General features: G+C 38.7%; 1 protein-coding gene and 2 long non-coding RNA genes across 3 annotated transcripts in view; 1 reads left to right on the top strand and 2 right to left on the bottom strand.

Annotated features, from left to right (window-relative positions):
• cntfr (ciliary neurotrophic factor receptor) overlaps nucleotides 1-20,315 on the top strand; it is a 225,496-nt gene that overhangs the window by 69,857 nt on the left and 135,324 nt on the right. The window lies entirely within an intron of this gene.
• Nucleotides 13,648-15,343, bottom strand: LOC137608055 (uncharacterized). Its single transcript, XR_011038147.1, has 3 exons — nucleotides 15,256-15,343; nucleotides 14,513-14,615; nucleotides 13,648-13,934 (listed from the first exon to the last, which is right to left on the bottom strand). It is a non-coding gene; the product is annotated as an uncharacterized lncRNA (long non-coding RNA).
• LOC137608692 (uncharacterized) lies at nucleotides 17,504-19,680 on the bottom strand. The gene is made up of 4 exons (XR_011038218.1): nucleotides 19,584-19,680; nucleotides 18,905-19,006; nucleotides 18,165-18,266; nucleotides 17,504-17,524 (listed from the first exon to the last, which is right to left on the bottom strand). It is a non-coding gene; the product is annotated as an uncharacterized lncRNA (long non-coding RNA).

Here is a 20,315-nt window from a genome sequence, read left to right as displayed (position 1 = left end):
ATTGTGGCATTAAAAAATAAATTAAGAATCACTAATCTTATGAAGTCGATTCATTTGAGGTAAAATCTAACATGATGATTCATTTATCCAAGTAAATGAGGTGAATCTACACCAGTGGCATGACATTCAGTTGTTTCATGTAGTGCATGCATACACTGAAAAGTCAAACTCTTTACTTATTTAAATATGCATCATAAATAAATTATAAATCAAATTAATCCCAGGTTAATGTTGTAGAAAAATGCTTCCTCATCCATCAGAGTTGTTACATAAAAACAATACCATGGCAAATTAACATTGACAATAGCCTGCATAATGTGTCTAGTGTCTGGTCACTGAGCAACTTGCTTCCACCGCAACAACTTACTTTGTCCCCTTGGGACATTTAATTTAAACCATTTATAGCCACCCTGCTGGCTGAGCATCAGACAGACCTCTGGGGACGGAGAGGACACAGTGTAATAGCTATCATGGGACATTCACTGGTCCGAGGACTTATCCAGAGATCATAAGGTCATGCCAGAAAAGATTGGTGGAAACTTTAACTTTTAAGGGAAAATTGCTGCGACTATGCCAAAGTCTATTTATCTTTAGGTCATTAATATGAAATGTAGTGCTAACCATGAGAGTGAACAGTTATCAAGACGTTCCTCTGTGACCTCCTGGTAGATTTCTTTCAGAGAATTAAACATGTACTGTAAATTAAAGACATGCTGTGTCAAAATAAAGAGTCAAACCTATGTTCACCTCAACTATGCATGAAAATGTGTATTAAAAAACACAAATAATTACTAGAAATTAATTGTTAGAAAGGGATCAACAAAGTGACTGCCAGCCAATTTACAGAATCATAAAATACATATTTATATATTCTGAGTCCATCAATTTCACCATAGTATAAAATTACTCTTTGGTTGAACTTCACCAGATGTGGATTTTAACAATACACAGGATAGGGTTTTATAATCCCTTGTACCCTAATCCAAGATAAAACACATTCAAAAGACGTTGCCCAAAATAAACTAGCAAGGAAGCTGGCTACCCTACTAATAAGATACCAGTCGATGGTTAAACACAAACCAAGCAGCCCATCCTGAAAAAGTTTGCAGCGTGATATCAACATTGGGGTTATCAACTGGGCACCTACTTTCATTGTTTAGTGAAGTTAGGCCCACAACATCTCAGAAAAGCTCAACAGTAACAACCAGCGTCCTGGAATCACTGGTTGTCAAAGAGAAGCTAGGTTGGCAGAGATGGTACATGAAACATTTTTGCCCATCACACGTCACCATTTGTAAGATGTCGAGATGTTTTAATCAACAGATGAAGGCAGAGCCCCTTTCACCTTGAAATGTGCTGCATTTCTGTCTAATCTTCTTTCCTCCTTAAAAAAATTACCTTTCTGAAGGGTGCTGGTCCAGGGGAATCGATAGATCTCTCAGGCTGAAAATGTATTATCTTTCAATGGAAGTTGAAGGGGCGATGAAAAAGAAAAGGGATGGACAGAGGAGGATTGTAGCAAATGAGAGGAGGCGAAGATGATGGAGGGAGTGTGCTGAAGTAAGAAAGGAAATAAGTGAAAAGATCGGGGTAAATGGGGTGAGAGAGCAGGTAGAGAAGAGCAGAGGAAAGCAAAAGGAAGAAGATACCATTGACAGGTGGCCATTATGGATGGTTACGAAACAGATTTTGGGAGAAAAAAATCAAATGACAAGGTTGGGATGTTAAAAACAAGAAGTGGCTGAAAGTAGAACAAGGATGATGTCTGCAAAAGGTGGGTTTTCAAAAAGAATAAAAGTCCACTGAACTGTGCAATGAAGATGGTAATAATCATGTAAATTGTGCAATGTTTTACTAAGTTATATTCACACATTTATAAAGTTCCAGTGCAATCAAGCCTCTTATTCCTTCAAACAGAACAAAATCTTAAGGTAAGGTAAAAGCCAATCAGATGGCTCTTGCTGGGTATAAGTGAATGTATACGGGTGTAAAATAGAAAGGGATTTAACAAATGTCAACAAATTTGATGCAGTTCACTGAGAGATGACCTTTCTTTTTTGGGAGATGAAGCAGATGAGCAGGAAAGATTCAAAAGATTTTTAGTGATTTCTTTTGCATGGGGTGAGTGTTTCCCAACTAGTGTAGACTGATATGTACACCGGGCAGCATGGCGGCACAGTGGGTAGTGCTGTAAACTCACAAGGTCTCAGGTCTAACTGAGGGTCTTTCTATGAGGAGTTTGCATTATTCTTCCCGTGTCTGCGTGGGTTCCCTTAAAGCTTTTGGTTTTGGTGATGGGTTTATGTCTTGGGTTACTTTACTGTATAGTGGTGCACAGTGTTTGTTGAAGATGGGGACAGGGCTGAGTCGGCCGATCCCTTTGCAATGAGGGATAAGGCAGGGCTGTCCTGTCTCTGGACAACTCTACAGCCTTGTTATAGAGCCCCTGCTGTGCAGATTGCGAGGACAACACAGTGGTATTTCGATACCTGGATCCCTTGGTTTTGAGCATCTTCCTACTGTATATTGTATTTAGCAATTTTATTATAAATATATATATATATATATATATATATATATAATACAATGTTTATGTTAAATAATAATTCTAAATTTAGTTAGTTCAGAACCAAGTGACTTAGCTCAAAACCTAGTTAGTACAAAACCTAGTTAATTTAGAACCTAATTTGTTCAAAACCTAATGGGTTTGTTAGTTAGTCAGTTAGTTTAGTGTCTTTATGTGGGGTTTTGACTAAGGACATCATCCACAACACAAGCAATTTTTCACTTGCTATGCAATGGTGGAAAACCCTTGTGTATGCTGAACTGAGCTTTGACTCCATGGCTCTACTCTCACAAACCTGTTCCACTGACTCCAATTAAGTTTCCCTGCTCTAAGGCTGTTGATCATCAACCTTCAAACACCACACAGAGAAGAATCCCTCCATTGGATTCAGGACAGGGCTGCAAGTTGGAAGGAAAATAAGTACTTTGTACTTTATGAAATGCTGGTTGCTGGTGAACCACAAACCAATCAGGACAGTATGGCGAAGGTTGGTTCAGTCCCTAGCTCTCTGCTTTTTTTTTGGCGGGAGTGAATGCACTCTACATTTGCATACATTACACTACAGCTTATAATACCACAGTAGTGGCAACTGCAAATATTAGCCAAGAGTAACGATAAGTCTATGAGCATAAACTTGTATTATGTGCAGAAGTGTGTGCAGGTTATATTTACTTGCACTTCCTGAAATATCAGAATTAAGGGTACTCTTCTCACTTCATGCTAAGTCTGTTGTGTTGGAAGACATGGTCAACAGTTGACAAATACACAATGGATCTGCCTGAATGCATTAGTTAATCATCAATGAGCGTTTCTTGCTGAAAGAAAAAAAAGGTCCTTCCACCCTCATTTGGTTATCTTTCTTTGTATTGAACATTACAGCATTTACAGTTTATTTTGTATCAAACATTGTGCAGGAAGAATGTTATTCTTTTCTTTGAAGGTTATGATGATGCCGGTCATAGAGAATCTGGTCAAACTGGGTTGGACTCTGTCCTTCCTGCCTCATTGTCATCCCACGACAAAGACAATAGTGTACAATAGTCGTCCAAATTTCATTGGCAATGCTTGTTCTTGGGCTTTCTCCTCATCCACTTCCATTCTGTCCAACACCTCTCACACAAAGTCTTTCTCCTCTCCTCACTGTGTGTTTCTGTGCATTGTAGATGGACATGTGCACTATGCACTCTGAACTAACTTCTATCTTGATTGGTCATTTCAATATTAAAATCATGTGTGTTCAATTTTGCGTTGAGTTGTGTGTTCTGTGTTGTCATATTTTTCTACCAGAGATCACAATTTTGCAACACAAGTCTATCATTGTGTATTGTGTTGAGTGAATACAGTAGAATGTGTTCAAAGTTTGACAAGAAAGAGTGGGAGAGTTTAACAAATTGTATCTAAGAATGTTTGGCTAAATATGTTCAGGCCACTGAAAATTTGATTCAGATAATTGGGTTTAGTGTTTTAGCAACTAACGAACTGTGAATCCAATAATTTACCAGGAGTTACTGAAGTATAAAATATTGTTCATCAAATACTGTGTGTTGATTAGCATGACAGAAAATAGATTTTGTCAGAAAGTCTCTTTGCTCTTTGGCTGTTCTCTTGTGATTGAAGAACATCGGTCCTGACCAGCAGCGAGATACAGGATGTATTCCACCTTAGGAGTCCAGCCTTGTGACAGCAGGACAATTACATTAAGCATGCTTGAGTCATGTGTATGGCAGAATATCATTCTAAATAATGCATATGATGTTCAAACATGTAGCCTTCCTGGTTGCACTGCTGTTGGAGCTTTATTTGTCAGGTATGCCAAAGGCGGCAGGATGTCACCAGTAAACCAGATTACAAAGTACCATATTCACAATTCTCAAAAATATGTTTTGGTACCATGGTTTATGTTTAATTCCTATCATCATGTTAGTTCAGATTAAAAATCACTGAATGTCTCCCAGTTGTAAGTGAGTCATTTTTTTTGAAGTGATAAATAGGAAAGACCCTAAGACACCCAAAAATATATTTATATTTCAATTTCTGGTATTGACATTTTTCTGCGAATAATACCCTTCCACCCTCCCTTCCTCCCTCACTTCTTAAACTCATTCTTTGAAGAGATAAAACACAGCTGTGATCACTATTCAGGGAATTCTTCAATCTTTCATTTTTAAAATGTATCTGCAGTCAGTTTAGTTTAGGGACCTTAATATTTAGATATCTAGATGAGCAGTGCCTTAGACCTGAGTTCCTAAATCCAGGGTAAAAAAAAAAAAAAAAAAAAAAATGGAACTATATATAAGTGTTGTTGCACAAGAGTTTTAAAGGCGTTCATGATAATTGTTAGACAGTTACATAAAACTGCACATTAGCATCCGTCTTGTGAGTACGACTGCACCCCAACGCTTGTGAATATGATTTATCTGCTCTGTGTGTGAGTATGTGTGTGTGTGTGTGTGTGTGTGTAATTGTATCTTTTTGTATTTATTTTCATGTTTCACTTTAAATCATGCTATTTTTTCATTCATTTACACATACAGTGTCTGTTCTACCGCATTGTCACACCCTCCTTACACAAATACATCTCCACATTTTGCTAGGTTCATCTCCATCTTTACTTTCTCACTAATATTGTCACTTTTTTTCCCCTCTTCCTCTCTCCAACTCTCTTTCTGCTGTCATGTTCTGGCATTTATTTCCTCTTGACAAGCATGACTGTAACCTTCAAAAACAGTACTGATTCAATATTTCCTGGGATACAAAGGCATAGAGTCAACGTGTGCTGCTACAGGGCCAAGCAGCGCTGAGTTGTGGCTGACCCTTGATAACTGATTGCATCGCTAATTAATAATGAAAGGGCAGGACAAGAGCTTCTTTCTTTACCCTTACAGTTTGGCTCCATTACTTTGTATTTCTTGGCAAAATTACTATTATTTTCATTAAAATCTATTCTCTTCTTTTTGAATACATTTTGAAAATTCACACCTATCAGTTTCTTTATAGGTATTTTATTAGAAAGGCTCACTGACATTTGTATTACAGCTCCCATTTGCCATAAGCCAAGTTCAACCTTCCTTTGTCAGCACAAATGAGCTATTATATATTTTACACTGAAAAACATTTGCATTCAGACACTGTTGCAATACACACTTACTCATCGGTGTGTCATCATGATGACAATTCCTCAGGGAAGTTCAGAGGCTTTCTGCTGTGCGAAAATAGGAAATGCTGTCATCAGCATTTACCAGACGACATGAAAGAGAGAGAGTAGAGAGAGAGAGAGAGAGAGAGAGAGAGAGAGAGAGAGAGAGAGAGAGAGAGAGAGAGAGAGAGAGAGAGAGAGAGAGAGAGAGAGGAAAAGAAAAGGTAGACTAAAATGAAACAGAGTACAAGGACTGCAAAAGACGACAGCAAAAGACAGTCGCGAGAGCCTTTGGGAAAGGTGAATGGAGAAGGGCAACAAAATTGTGGAGGGCAGCAGGTGGAACGAGAAGGTAGGATGAGAGAGACAAATGGATGGAGAAAGTAAGTTGAAATATAGCATTACTTAGAGAGACAGAAAGTAATTAAATGACTGTGTATGTATAGGCTTTGAGAGGAGCTAAGACAATTGAGAATCACACACACACACACACACACACACACACACGCACACACACACACACACACACACACACACACACACACAAGGGTAGCTGGTAATGACATCAGTTGGTGATGAGTAAGAATACAATAGATGACTCATCAACAGGATTACTTCGCATAGTTGTGTGATGTAAGAGGATCTCCTGTGTGTTCATCTTGCTTAAAGTGGTGGCATTGCACTCACTGTTTTACAAGTGTGCAAATCTAGATTTTGATTTTCACAGTACAGGTAGTCCTCAATTTATGAACATTTGATACAACATTTGGAGAACAAACATGAACAAACATGTGCCGGCATATCCGACTATTGTCCTGCAGTTCCCCTTTCTGCCACAACTGCCACTGGGCAGTACTGCAATGTATGTTAAAAAAAAAAAAAAAAATTTTAGAAATCAGCACACTTTTTGGTTTCAACAGGGAGACTTTATTTCATCCTGTGTGCATCTTCTGGGCAGCTTCTTCGTCACTGACAGCTGAACATACCGCAGCCAAAGTTGGCTCTGAGCATCTCAGCACGTCAGGCTTCATACCTTGGATACTTTACTGTTTATCATGGATGATAAAGGAAAGGCTAATGAAGATACTAGTAGTGGTGACGATCTCTCTGATCACAACTCTGCACGTCACCAACAATAATTTACCAACTCCTTTGCTCTAAAGGTACCATGCAGTGGATTATCAACATCAACAGCTGACTGTGACTGTAGTTGTTTGGTTAGCTTAAAAAACTGGTCAAGAGATCCTTGAAGTATTTTCTTGTTTTTCTTCTTTTCAAGGTTTAAATTATATGGAGCAAAATCTTATCCGAACACGATATTATGTGTTTTTAATGGTATTCTAGTGATTTTAAGAGTCCAATATTTGTGGCTGATAGACGTTAAGTTGAGTGAAATGATGTAAATGTTATTTTTCTGTGTTTTTTTTTTTTTTAAATCCAATTTATAATCCAGAAATGACCTCTAATTTATTACATCCTGCTTCAAAGCAGTGATGTGTCAATGTCCGTGTGTCCCGTCATCCGTTCGTTCATCCGTCCTTCCTTTTTAACCCCCCCTCTCTTTTTCTGTCATTTTAATAGGTAAGTTGTGTTGTTTTTATGATTTATCATGGCATGTTTGAGAGATAAAATTAGTTAATTATATTTTACATTTTATGGCTAGGTCATTAGAATTCTCTCTGGGACAACGACCACTTAACAATATTACATCTATTTTAAGAGTATTTGAAAGTTTAGATTTGAATTCTTTTCAGAGAAAAATAATTGCATAAATGTATTCAGGCCACATGTGTGATACAATTATTTAATTTGACGTTAGTAAAAAAGGTTTGTTTTTTTTTAAAGAGATGAAATATGAATCTTTCATGTGGCTGTAATCCTGTTTTCTATGATATTTGAGTATGTTTAGAGGAATAAACTGCAAAAAGATGCAAACTGCTTTACTGAAACGTACACATACACACTAGAAAATGACTATTTCAGTCATGTGTTTGCCTAAAAAGAAGAAACAGACACTGTAATTTAGTGAAAGCTCCAATATAGCTAGTGTGTTTATCTGGTTAGTGAGGTTCCGAGGCCACCCATCTCACAGTGGACATGGGTTTTGGGTGTACCTGCAGTTCGTGGATATGTTTGTCTGTTTGTGCACAAACACTATCTATTAGAGTGTGTTCCAGAATTTTCATACTTATTATATGTAACTTATATAAGTAAAAACATGTTATTGTGTGTCTGGCAGTCTTATAAATGTTTGCTGACCAGTGGACAGTTGAAGACGATGTATTCATGTGTTACATGTGCACATGTGTGTGTGTGTGTGTGCGTGCGTGTGTGTGTGTGTGTGTGTGTGTGTGTGTGTGTGTGTGTGTGTGTGTGTATGTGAGAACCGGGTCTATGCAGCTACTGTATTCTCTATATTTACTAAAGGCTTGGCAAGCAAGTTGAATAAACACAATTTTTAGTTCGCAGCAAAACACTTAAGCTTGCATTCAGACACTAACAGACTTTCACACAAATGTATACTGTAGATGTCTCTCTTATTTTCTCTCTCTCTCTCTCTCTCTCTCTCTCTCTCTCTCTCTCTCTATCTCTCTCTCTCTCTCTCTCTCACACACACACACATACACACACACACACACACACACACACACACACACACACACACACACACACACACACACACACACAGTTTAAGTCTGATAAAAAATTGTGGTGCTCTTTTTTTTGTTTTCTTGCTTTTCTTGTGTACCTTGCTCTGTCTTTATCAATCTTATCATTTTCCGTCCATCTACTGCTGCTCCCTCCCTCTCTCCTTTTCTACATCTTCCAGTATTCACCTCTCTGTACTTGTCACACTTTCATCACTTAAGACCTTTATCACAGTCATGGTTTTTAGGACCAAGATCAGTAGAGTTTATATGGAGCAAAGAAAAAGAGGCGTGACCACAGTGAAAATTTTCATTTTGAAAAGATGCTGCTGTTCTAGTATACAGGTGAAATCAAAAGTTAGTAATACTACTCATTCTAAATTAGGTTCTGCATCAACTAACACCTCCCTGGCCTTATGTAAATGACAGATAAATAACAGAAAGTATCAAAATAAAATCATTAGCAACAAAAAAAATCATGGTGAGCACTTGACTGACATGAATTGATAACTGCCGGTTGGAATGAATTAGCGAAAGGTAGGGCAGCAATTGTGTGTGTGTGTGTGTGTGTGTGTGGGGGGGTGTGTGTGTGTGTGTGGATGTGTGTGTGTGTGTGTGTGTTTGTGTGTGTGTGTGTGTGTGTGTGTGTGTGTGTGTGTGTGTGTGCATTTCATCCATTGCGGGCAAGGCCTCCGTTCTGTTTCTGATTAACTCCCTGTAAAAACACCTTTGTTCAGAACATCACAGCCTGTACATCACACTCTCCATCATACACACACAACCACACACATGCTGTGCAGCTCCTGGAGGCTCCCTGTTCACAAAGGGGAGTCTACACCCATCATTCAAAGCCTCATACTCCATAAGGATCCTGAGACACACTCGCACACACACACACACACACACGCACACACATACGCACGCACGCACACACACACACATGCTCAATCACACTCACCTAGACACACACATCGGCCTGTTTTCTTAGCTTTGATACACTTATAGAGTTCAGAGGTGAGAGGGCTGGAGGTAACACTGTGTTTTTCCAGAGCTTTCTAACCACCTAAATCTGCCTCTACACACACAAGGAGGTCCAGATGGCTGGGTGGAGACAAAAACACTCTCATACAAACTCAAGCTCACACATATATACACACCTAGTCATGCTTAAATGCAAATTCTCCACATGATAGGCACTTATGCACATCTGTAACCTGATATAACGTGATCTTTCAAGGTTCACATAATGTTTTGGCTGTTATTTAACATGATGTGTGTGGAATTAGCAGCCTTAATACTTTAATGGTATAAAGTACAGAAATACTGCCTAATCGGGGACAGTATCCACCAAGGATGAGCTAATTTCACTGCCCCATGAGGTATGCACTTTAGGTACCGGATACAAGTGTAAAACTGACACATGTTAGATACTGACACTGCAGCCGCAGCACTGCAGGACACATGATACATGGTAGCTGACGTGTTCCGATCCTCTAAATCTCTGCCAGCTGAGAGCAGTCACATGTGATCAATGGCCGAATTTATCACTCTGAGCCAAGTGCCGTCATCCCCTTGCACTTGCACAAGGGTGTGCATTTGTGTGCCTTTGCATGTGTGTTTATGGATGTGACCCCTGCTACCTCCTGAGTCAGGATTGACGCTGTCTTTAGCGAGCAATTATAGCCAGAACGACTGTGGAAAAAGGTCACAGCCGTCTGGCAATCAACACTCAGCACCAAATGCCAACTATGCGCATCAAGTGTGTCGTCTATGCATGTCTGTGTGTGTGTGTGTGTGTGTGTGTGTGTGTGTGTGTGTGTGTGTGTGTGTGTGTGTGTGTGTGTGTGTGCGTGTGTGTGTGTGCGCGTGTGTGTGCTCTTACCAAAATGCCAACAGACACACTGTGAGTGTCGACCTCCCCCACGTCGCACTTCACTGCTTGTGGGTAATCTGTACTTCTGCATGATTGATGAGACAACTAGTTTTGCTAAGCATAAGCAGACTTTTGTGAGAATGAGGAAGTTGTATTATTAGATACAGAGCATGACAATAAAGACTATGTGTGATTGTGTTTTGTGTATTGTGTATGCGTGTGTCTAAATGGCAAGTCAATTTTATTTGTGTAGCCGCAATCACAAAATGTTATAGCAAAATGCTTTCCGAACAGAGCAGGTCTAGACTGCTCTTTCTTCTGCTGAAATCCAGCTGTGATTGAGCACTAGGTGACAGTGGCAAGAAACCCTTTTACAAACAATCCCTGAGGAGGGGGCGCTGCTGCCTCATAGTAAGAAGGATCCGGGTTCAAGTCCCTTCTATGCAGAAATTGTATATTACCCCACTGCATGGGTTCTTCGGGTCCCTCCAAAGACATGCAACTTTGTTAAATTAGTCATTCCAAATAGTCTGTAGGTTTCTCCGTGAGTGTCTGTGTGTGTGTGTGTGTGTGTGTGTGTGTGTGTGTGCGTGCGTGTGTGTCTGTCTTTTGTGTGGATCCGCGTTGAGCTGGCATCTCCAGTAGGGTTTAACACTTGAGATAAAAATTGATAGATTCCACAATTACACACAGAAGTACATAGATAAATAGGTAAATGGTGATAAAAGGGAAATAAAAGAGGGACAGTTGAACTGGTCGACAGGTGTGTACGGCAACTAGAACCAAGGCAGTCACAGTTGGGATAGGACAGAATGGCGACGCGTGCACACGCAGCGGCTCCTCTCTCTCCCGCTAGAGATTTTCTTTCATGTTTTTTTACTGGCTGTGGGTCTAAAAGGACTCTAATTTCTTCTGTGCTGTATATCGTGCATATATGGTACATTTGACAATATAGTTGACCATGACTATGGCTATGAGAGACTGCAACATCCCATGACACCCCTGAATGCAAAATTTTACCCTGACCTATTTGCATAGGTAAAAGATCAAAGGTACTTTCATTGATCAAAGTATGTAGTAGCTTTGATCTATGATCTTACTCACACTGGCCTTCTCCCCAGTCCTTTGTTCTTATCTGGTTCCTGAGTGGACAAAAGTATAAATTGCATGTGTCCTTTTTGTTTCATCTTTCCATCTGTAACGGTTGCGAAGATATTTGGTGGACTAACAGACGAACGAACGGACGGACTGACGAACACTCGAACACTATCAATTACAATACATCACCACTTTGAAGCGGGATATAATAATATTCAAAATGATAATTTTTGGATAATTGTTTTGCAAAAAATCGTTTACATTATTTTATGCGATTTCCCATAGGTCTACCACAAATATTGGAAATGTCAAATCACTAGTACAGCACATAATCCCATGTTACTACACAATAAATAAGAATAAAAACACATATCACATTACTAGCTCGTACCAACCCCCGTTGCCCGCAATGTGGAAGAAGTGGCTGAAGATAAGACGGGGACATTTTTTATGTACAATCTTAAAAAGATATATAGTTGTAAGTTTCACATAAATTTGTGTTCAAGAAGTATTAATGAAAATGCATTCATGAATAAAGTACAATACAGAACTGGGAATTGTTATTTTCAGATTAGCCTGGAGAGGTTAATTCAACTTGTGTCTTTTTCGACTTATGGAGCATTTCCTGGAACAAATTAACGACAAATGCCGAGGTATACCTCCAGTGGTACACAGAATAACAGTTAATTTTCTGCAATGAGGCCTTTTTTTTATACAAGTGTATCCTCTGGACAGACCTTACCTTGGAGTTTCAAGAGTTTCAAAATTTTACTTGATATGATGAAATTTGAATCTTCTCCCTAACAGTTATTCACCTGTTATTCCACCCTAGGCAAGTTTTCTAGGTGTATCTTATGTGTTTAAGACTTTTGGATTTGAAGGGACTGTTACTTCAGGAAACTCTATATGTTTCAAATCCAGGAAAAGTGTTGCATGTTCTATACTTTTCCTGGATGCTGTATTGAGCTCAATTTATTGTTTTTGGGTCCAGCCTACCCCTCAAAATGGTGAGCTCTGTTGGTAAATCTCTGACTAAAGCTAATGAAAACAGAAAATACCATTGCATCTTCCATTGTACACATCCCGGCAAAACATTCATCGTCACGCAGTACATACTACCATATACTGAGTGACACAGCTTTCCACAGATTTTGAAGGTTAAAAGTTATGATGATTTCATGATGTGCACATCTTGTCTGACTAACTTTTCTGAACTTAACCATCAATGTACACCGTTCCCTGAAGAAGGCTGGGTAATTCATGTAATTTATTGTCAGCCTCTCCTTTGATTTTGATAGCTGTGGTTGATGTTCCTTAGGGTTGTAAACTCTTCTATTGCTATAAACCAAAGAAGTCATTTACTATGCAGTAGGATGCTTGGTTTTATTTTTCATGCAAACACATTTTTAAAAAACTTTAAAAAACGTTTTTAAAAAAAAAAAAAAATTCAGACAGCTCACCAACAGGAGGATTTTATTTTTATTTTTTGCTAAGAAAAGGAATTTATTGACTGTTCTGTGTTCTCTACCATCATTCAACAAATATGAACTGACGTTAATAGGAAAGAACACCCCACAAAAATATGTTAGGTTCAGTTCTGTATTTTTTTTTTTTTTGTCATTTCAAGAGACGATCCTCCAAAGATTTTCTTCATATGCCATTCAATGACCAACCAATGTAAAACGTGCTTGTTGAATTAGTTTGCTTTACTTTGTAAGACACAATTTAACTCCTAAGAAATGAAAGAACACACACACACACACACACACACACACACACACACACACACACACACACACACACACACACACACACATACTCACTTATACTACCTTACCGGGTCTCACTCATCTTTGCTACCTTGTGGGGTCCACCCTTTCCACTGGTGCTACAACTTTGTAAAAAATCAGGCAAGCTGGAAAAAAAATCTATTTCACAAATATCACTTGTGTTTAACATATTTCAAAACTTTTGTCTCCAAGTAAGTTTTTTGCTGCATTGTGAGGCCCAATTTCTAGCATTTACTACCTTAGACGCCCTTTTTTACACACCTGCACACACATTTCTAGCTTTTATATCGTAGCGTGGTACAAGACATGTGACAAAGACATGAATGCTTTACATTAACCCAACTTTATCAACAAACAAGAAAAAACTTAAATAAATATGGCCTCATCACAACAAAATGCAAAATAAAAAACAGGCAGTGACAAAAACAAACAAAACCTTACTGCCTTGCTCTCCATTGGGTTTTTTTTTCCAAAAAGGCCTTCTTTTGAGCTTAGATCACCATAACTTTATAAAAGAAAAAACAAGTGGGCTTCATTTCAAAACATAAAATCAAAAACAGGCAGTGAAAAACATAAAACAAAAACTTTCTACCCTGAGGCCTTCTTTTAGCCTTAGTTCAATTGAAAAAAAAAAAACTTAAAGAAAGATAACTTTATAAAAGAAAAAACTGAAAATAAAGTGGGCCACATCTCCATCCATCCATTTTCTGCCACTGTGTCCACCGTGGCGGGTCACAGGGTGCTGGAGCCTATCCCATGCTGGCGTAGGGCGTAAGGCGGGGGACACTGCGGCTGTTGGAGTGGGAGGCTGCTTGTTTATCACCTATGAATTCAGATCAAAACAATCATTTGCAAGCTGGTAAAGATAAAACCTGCTATTTGTAGATATTTCTGTCTTAAAAGCACTAGTTCAAGTGAAAGCAGCTTCTGAAATGACATGTGAACTCAAAAATAACAGCATTGTTCAGTCTATACTAGAGGAACAAGGAAATAAGACAACAAATGAAAGAGTAACATGGGTTACATTCAACATAGCCATGTCAAACCTCTAATACTTAATAAAGTGCTATTTTATGACAGTAATGACTTCACTTGGTTGTTGACAGGTGTTGCCAATTGTTTATAAAGTAATATATTATAAGTTACAGACGGAAGGGCCCCACAAGGATAAGACTAGAAACGGAGTGTGTAAAGTTAACGGGCTGCAACAAAAGAGAAAACTGTGTGTCCAGGATTTCAAGACCCCACAAGGACAAGACCAGGGACACATGAGTGTGTAAATGCATAGAGGTGAATGTAGACAGAACTAGAAATATGACTGTAAGGTCAAGTCTGTTACATCAAATAGGACACAAATCCAGGCAGTAACTGGGAATGATGGCTTCTGCATTGCTACTTTACCTGTTTGCTGTCACAGGCGCTGATGTAATCAGTCTGAGACTGTAGATCCAAGGGTACCAATTTCAGGTGCGGCTGGTGGAATGGGAGGCTGCTTGTTTATCACCTGTGAATTCAGATCAAAACAATCGTTTGCAAGCTGGTAAAGATAAAACCTGCTATTTGTAGATATTTCTGTCTTAAAAGCACTAGTTCAAGTGAAAGCAGCTTCTGAAATGACATGTGAACTCAAAAATAACAGCATTGTTCAGTCTATACTAGAGGAACAAGGAAATAAGACAACAAATGAAAGAGTAACATGGGTTACATTCAACATAGCCATGTCAAACCTCTAATACTTAATAAAGTGCTATTTTATGACAGTAATGACTTCACTTGGTTGTTGACAGGTGTTGCCAATTGTTTATAAAGTAATATATTATAAGTTACAGACGGAAGGGCCCCACAAGGATAAGACTAGAAACGGAGTGTGTAAAGTTAACTGGCTGCATCAAAGGCAAAACTGTGTGTCCAGGATTTCAAGACCCCACAAGGACAAGACCAGGGACACATGAGTGTGTAAATGCATAGAGGTGAATGTAGACAGAACTAGAAATATGACTGTAAGGTCAAATCTGTTACATCAAATAGGACACAAATCCAGACAGTAACCATTAGTGAAACACAAGCAGCACTAGCCCTTCTTATTCTGGTTAATGTACAAGTTAAAATAACTGGGAATGATGGCTTCTGCATTGCTACTTTACCTGTTTGCTGTCACAGGCGCTGATGTAATCAGTCTGAGATTGTAGATCCAAGCGTACCAATTTCAGGTGCGGCTGGTGGAATGGGAGGCTGCTTGTTTATCACCTGTGAATTCAGATCAAAACAATCGTTTGCAAGCTGGTAAAGATAAAACCTGCTATTTGTAGATATTTCTGTCTTAAAAGCACTAGTTCAAGTGAAAGCAGCTTCTGAAATGACATGTGAACTCAAAAATAACAGCATTGTTCAGTCTATACTAGAGGAACAAGGAAATAAGACAACAAATGAAAGAGTAACATGGGTTACATTCAACATAGCCATGTCAAACCTCTAATACTTAATAAAGTGCTATTTTATGACAGTAATGACTTCACTTGGTTGTTGACAGGTGTTGCCAATTGTTTATAAAGTAATATATTATAAGTTACAGACGGAAGGGCCCCACAAGGATAAGACTAGAAACGGAGTGTGTAAAGTTAACTGGCTGCATCAAAGGCAAAACTGTGTGTCCAGGATTTCAAGACCCCACAAGGACAAGACCAGGGACACATGAGTGTGTAAATGCATAGAGGTGAATGTAGACAGAACTAGAAATATGACTGTAAGGTCAAATCTGTTACATCAAATAGGACACAAATCCAGACAGTAACCATTAGTGAAACACAAGCAGCACTAGCCCTTCTTATTCTGGTTAATGTACAAGTTAAAATAACTGGGAATGATGGCTTCTGCATTGCTACTTTACCTGTTTGCTGTCACAGGCGCTGATGTAATCAGTCTGAGATTGTAGATCCAAGCGTACCAATTTCAGGTGCGGCTGGTGGAATGGGAGGCTGCTTGTTTATCACCTGTGAATTCAGATCAAAACAATCGTTTGCAAGCTGGTAAAGTAAAATCTGCTATTTGTAGATATTTCTGTGTTAAAAGCACTAGTTCAAGTGAAAGCAGCTTCTGAAATGACATGTAAACTCAAAAATAACAGCATTGTTCAGTCTATACTAGTGGAACAAGGAAATAAAACAACAAATGAAGGAGTAACATTGGTTACATTCGACATAGCCATGTCAAACCTCTAATACTTAATAAAGTGCTATTTTATGACAGTAATGACTTCACTTGGTTGTTGACAGGTGTTGCCAATTGTTTATAAAGTAATATATTATAAGTTACAGACGGAAGGGCCCCACAAGGATAAGACTAGAAACGGAGTGTGTAAAGTTAACTGGCTGCAACAAAAGAGAAAACTGTGTGTCCAGGATTTCAAGACCCCACAAGGACAAGACCAGGGACACATGAGTGTGTAAATGCATAGAGGTGAATGTAGACAGAACTAGAAATATGACTGTAAGGTCAAGTCTGTTACATCAAATAGGACACAAATCCAGGCAGTAACTGGGAATGATGGCTTCTGCATTGCTACTTTACCTGTTTGCTGTCACAGGCGCTGATGTAATCAGTCTGAGACTGTAGATCCAAGGGTACCAATTTCAGGTGCGGCTGGTGGAATGGGAGGCTGCTTGTTTATCACCTGTGAATTCAGATCAAAACAATCGTTTGCAAGCTGGTAAAGATAAAACCTGCTATTTGTAGATATTTCTGTCTTAAAAGCACTAGTTCAAGTGAAAGCAGCTTCTGAAATGACATGTGAACTCAAAAATAACAGCATTGTTCAGTCTATACTAGAGGAACAAGGAAATAAGACAACAAATGAAAGAGTAACATGGGTTACATTCAACATAGCCATGTCAAACCTCTAATACTTAATAAAGTGCTATTTTATGACAGTAATGACTTCACTTGGTTGTTGACAGGTGTTGCCAATTGTTTATAAAGTAATATATTATAAGTTACAGACGGAAGGGCCCCACAAGGATAAGACTAGAAACGGAGTGTGTAAAGTTAACTGGCTGCATCAAAGGCAAAACTGTGTGTCCAGGATTTCAAGACCCCACAAGGACAAGACCAGGGACACATGAGTGTGTAAATGCATAGAGGTGAATGTAGACAGAACTAGAAATATGACTGTAAGGTCAAATCTGTTACATCAAATAGGACACAAATCCAGACAGTAACCATTAGTGAAACACAAGCAGCACTAGCCCTTCTTATTCTGGTTAATGTACAAGTTAAAATAACTGGGAATGATGGCTTCTGCATTGCTACTTTACCTGTTTGCTGTCACAGGCGCTGATGTAATCAGTCTGAGATTGTAGATCCAAGCGTACCAATTTCAGGTGCGGCTGGTGGAATGGGAGGCTGCTTGTTTATCACCTGTGAATTCAGATCAAAACAATCGTTTGCAAGCTGGTAAAGATAAAACCTGCTATTTGTAGATATTTCTGTCTTAAAAGCACTAGTTCAAGTGAAAGCAGCTTCTGAAATGACATGTGAACTCAAAAATAACAGCATTGTTCAGTCTATACTAGAGGAACAAGGAAATAAGACAACAAATGAAAGAGTAACATGGGTTACATTCAACATAGCCATGTCAAACCTCTAATACTTAATAAAGTGCTATTTTATGACAGTAATGACTTCACTTGGTTGTTGACAGGTGTTGCCAATTGTTTATAAAGTAATATATTATAAGTTACAGATGGAAGGGCCCCACAAGGATAAGACTAGAAACGGAGTGTGTAAAGTTAACTGGCTGCAACAAAGGCAAAACTGTGTGTCCAGGATTTCAAGACCCCACAAGGACAAGACCAGGGACACATGAGTGTGTAAATGCATAGAGGTGAATGTAGACAGAACTAGAAATATGACTGTAAGGTCAAATCTGTTACATCAAATAGGACACAAATCCAGACAGTAACCATTAGTGAAACACAAGCAGCACTAGCCCTTCTTATTCTGGTTAATGTACAAGTTAAAATAACTGGGAATGATGGCTTCTGCATTGCTACTTTACCTGTATGCTGTTACAGGCGCTGATGTAATCAGTCTGAGATTGTAGATCCAAGGGTACCATCTCTGGTGCGGATGTTGGAATGGGAGGCTGCTTGTTTATCACCTGTGAATTCAGATCAAAACAATCGTTTGCAAGCTGGTAAAGTAAAATCTGCTATTTGTAGATATTTCTGTCTTAAAAGCACTAGTTCAAGTGAAAGCAGCTTCTGAAATGACATGTAAACTCAAAAATAACAGCATTGTTCAGTCTACACTAGTGGAACAAGGAAATAAAACAACAAATGAAGGAGTAACATTGGTTACATTCGACATAGCCATGTCAAACCTCTAATACTTAATAAAGTGCTATTTTATGACAGTAATGACTTCACTTGGTTGTTGACAGGTGTTGCCAATTGTTTATAAAGTAATATATTATAAGTTACAGACGGAAGGGCCCCACAAGGATAAGACTAGAAACGGAGTGTGTAAAGTTAACTGGCTGCAACAAAAGAGAAAACTGTGTGTCCAGGATTTCAAGACCCCACAAGGACAAGACCAGGGACACATGAGTGTGTAAATGCATAGAGGTGAATGTAGACAGAACTAGAAATATGACTAAGGTCAAGTCTGTTACATCAAATAGGACACAAATCCAGACAGTAACCATTAGTGAAACACAAGCAGCACTAGCCCTTCTTATTCTGGTTAATGTACAAGTTAAAATAACTGAGAATGATGGCTTCTGCATTGCTACTTTACCTGTATGCTGTCACAGGCGCTGATGTAATCAGTCTGAGATTGTAGATCCAAGGTTACCATCTCAGGTGCGGATGTTGGAATGGGAGGCTGCTTGTTTATCACCTGTGAATTCAGATCAAAACAATCGTTTGCAAGCTGGTAAAGTAAAATCTGCTATTTGTAGATATTTCTGTGTTAAAAGCACTAGTTCATGTGAAAGCAGCTTCTGAAACGACATGTGAACTCAAAAATAACAGCATTGTTCAGTCTATACTAGAGGAACAAGGAAATAAAACCACAAATGAAGGAGTAACATGGGTTACATTCAACATAGCCATGTCAAACCTCTAATACTTAATAAAGTGCTATTTTTTAACAGTAATGACTTCACTTGGTTGTTGACAGGTGTTGCCAATTGTTTATAAAGTAATATATTATAAGTTACAGACGGAAGGGCCCCACAAGGATAAGACTAGAAACAGAGTGTGTGAATTTAACTGGCTGCAACAAAAGAGAAAACTGTGTGTCCAGGATTTCAAGACCCCACAAGGACAAGACCAGGGACACATGAGTGTGTAAATGCATAGAGGTGAATGTAGACAGAACTAGAAATATGACAGTAAGGTCAAGTCTGTTACATCAAATAGGACACAAATCCAGGCGGTAACTGGGAATGATGGCTTCTGCATTGCTACTTTACCTGTTTGCTGTCACAGGCGCTGATGTAATCAGTCTGAGACTGTAGATCCAAGGGTACCAATTTCAGGTGCGGCTGGTGGAATGGGAGGCTGCTTGTTTATCACCTGTGAATTCAGATCAAAACAATCGTTTGCAAGCTGGTAAAGATAAAACCTGCTATTTGTAGATATTTCTGTCTTAAAAGCACTAGTTCAAGTGAAAGCAGCTTCTGAAATGACATGTGAACTCAAAAATAACAGCATTGTTCAGTCTATACTAGAGGAACAAGGAAATAAGACAACAAATGAAAGAGTAACATGGGTTACATTCAACATAGCCATGTCAAACCTCTAATACTTAATAAAGTGCTATTTTATGACAGTAATGACTTCACTTGGTTGTTGACAGGTGTTGCCAATTGTTTATAAAGTAATATATTATAAGTTACAGACGGAAGGGCCCCACAAGGATAAGACTAGAAACGGAGTGTGTAAAGTTAACGGGCTGCAACAAAAGAGAAAACTGTGTGTCCAGGATTTCAAGACCCCACAAGGACAAGACCAGGGACACATGAGTGTGTAAATGCATAGAGGTGAATGTAGACAGAACTAGAAATATGACTGTAAGGTAAAGAACTTAATTATTTTACATTGAATAATTAGCAGTTGAAATTAAGTTTGTTCCCAAAGATATGTTTTTGCTATGCATCCTAAATATCAACTTTATAACAGTGTATTGTGCACCCAAATAATGC

This window comes from Antennarius striatus, chromosome 15 (assembly GCF_040054535.1).
Source record: "Antennarius striatus isolate MH-2024 chromosome 15, ASM4005453v1, whole genome shotgun sequence".
In the NCBI taxonomy this organism is placed as follows: Eukaryota; Metazoa; Chordata; class Actinopteri; order Lophiiformes; family Antennariidae; genus Antennarius; species Antennarius striatus.
This window is presented reverse-complemented; position numbering and strand designations above follow the sequence as displayed.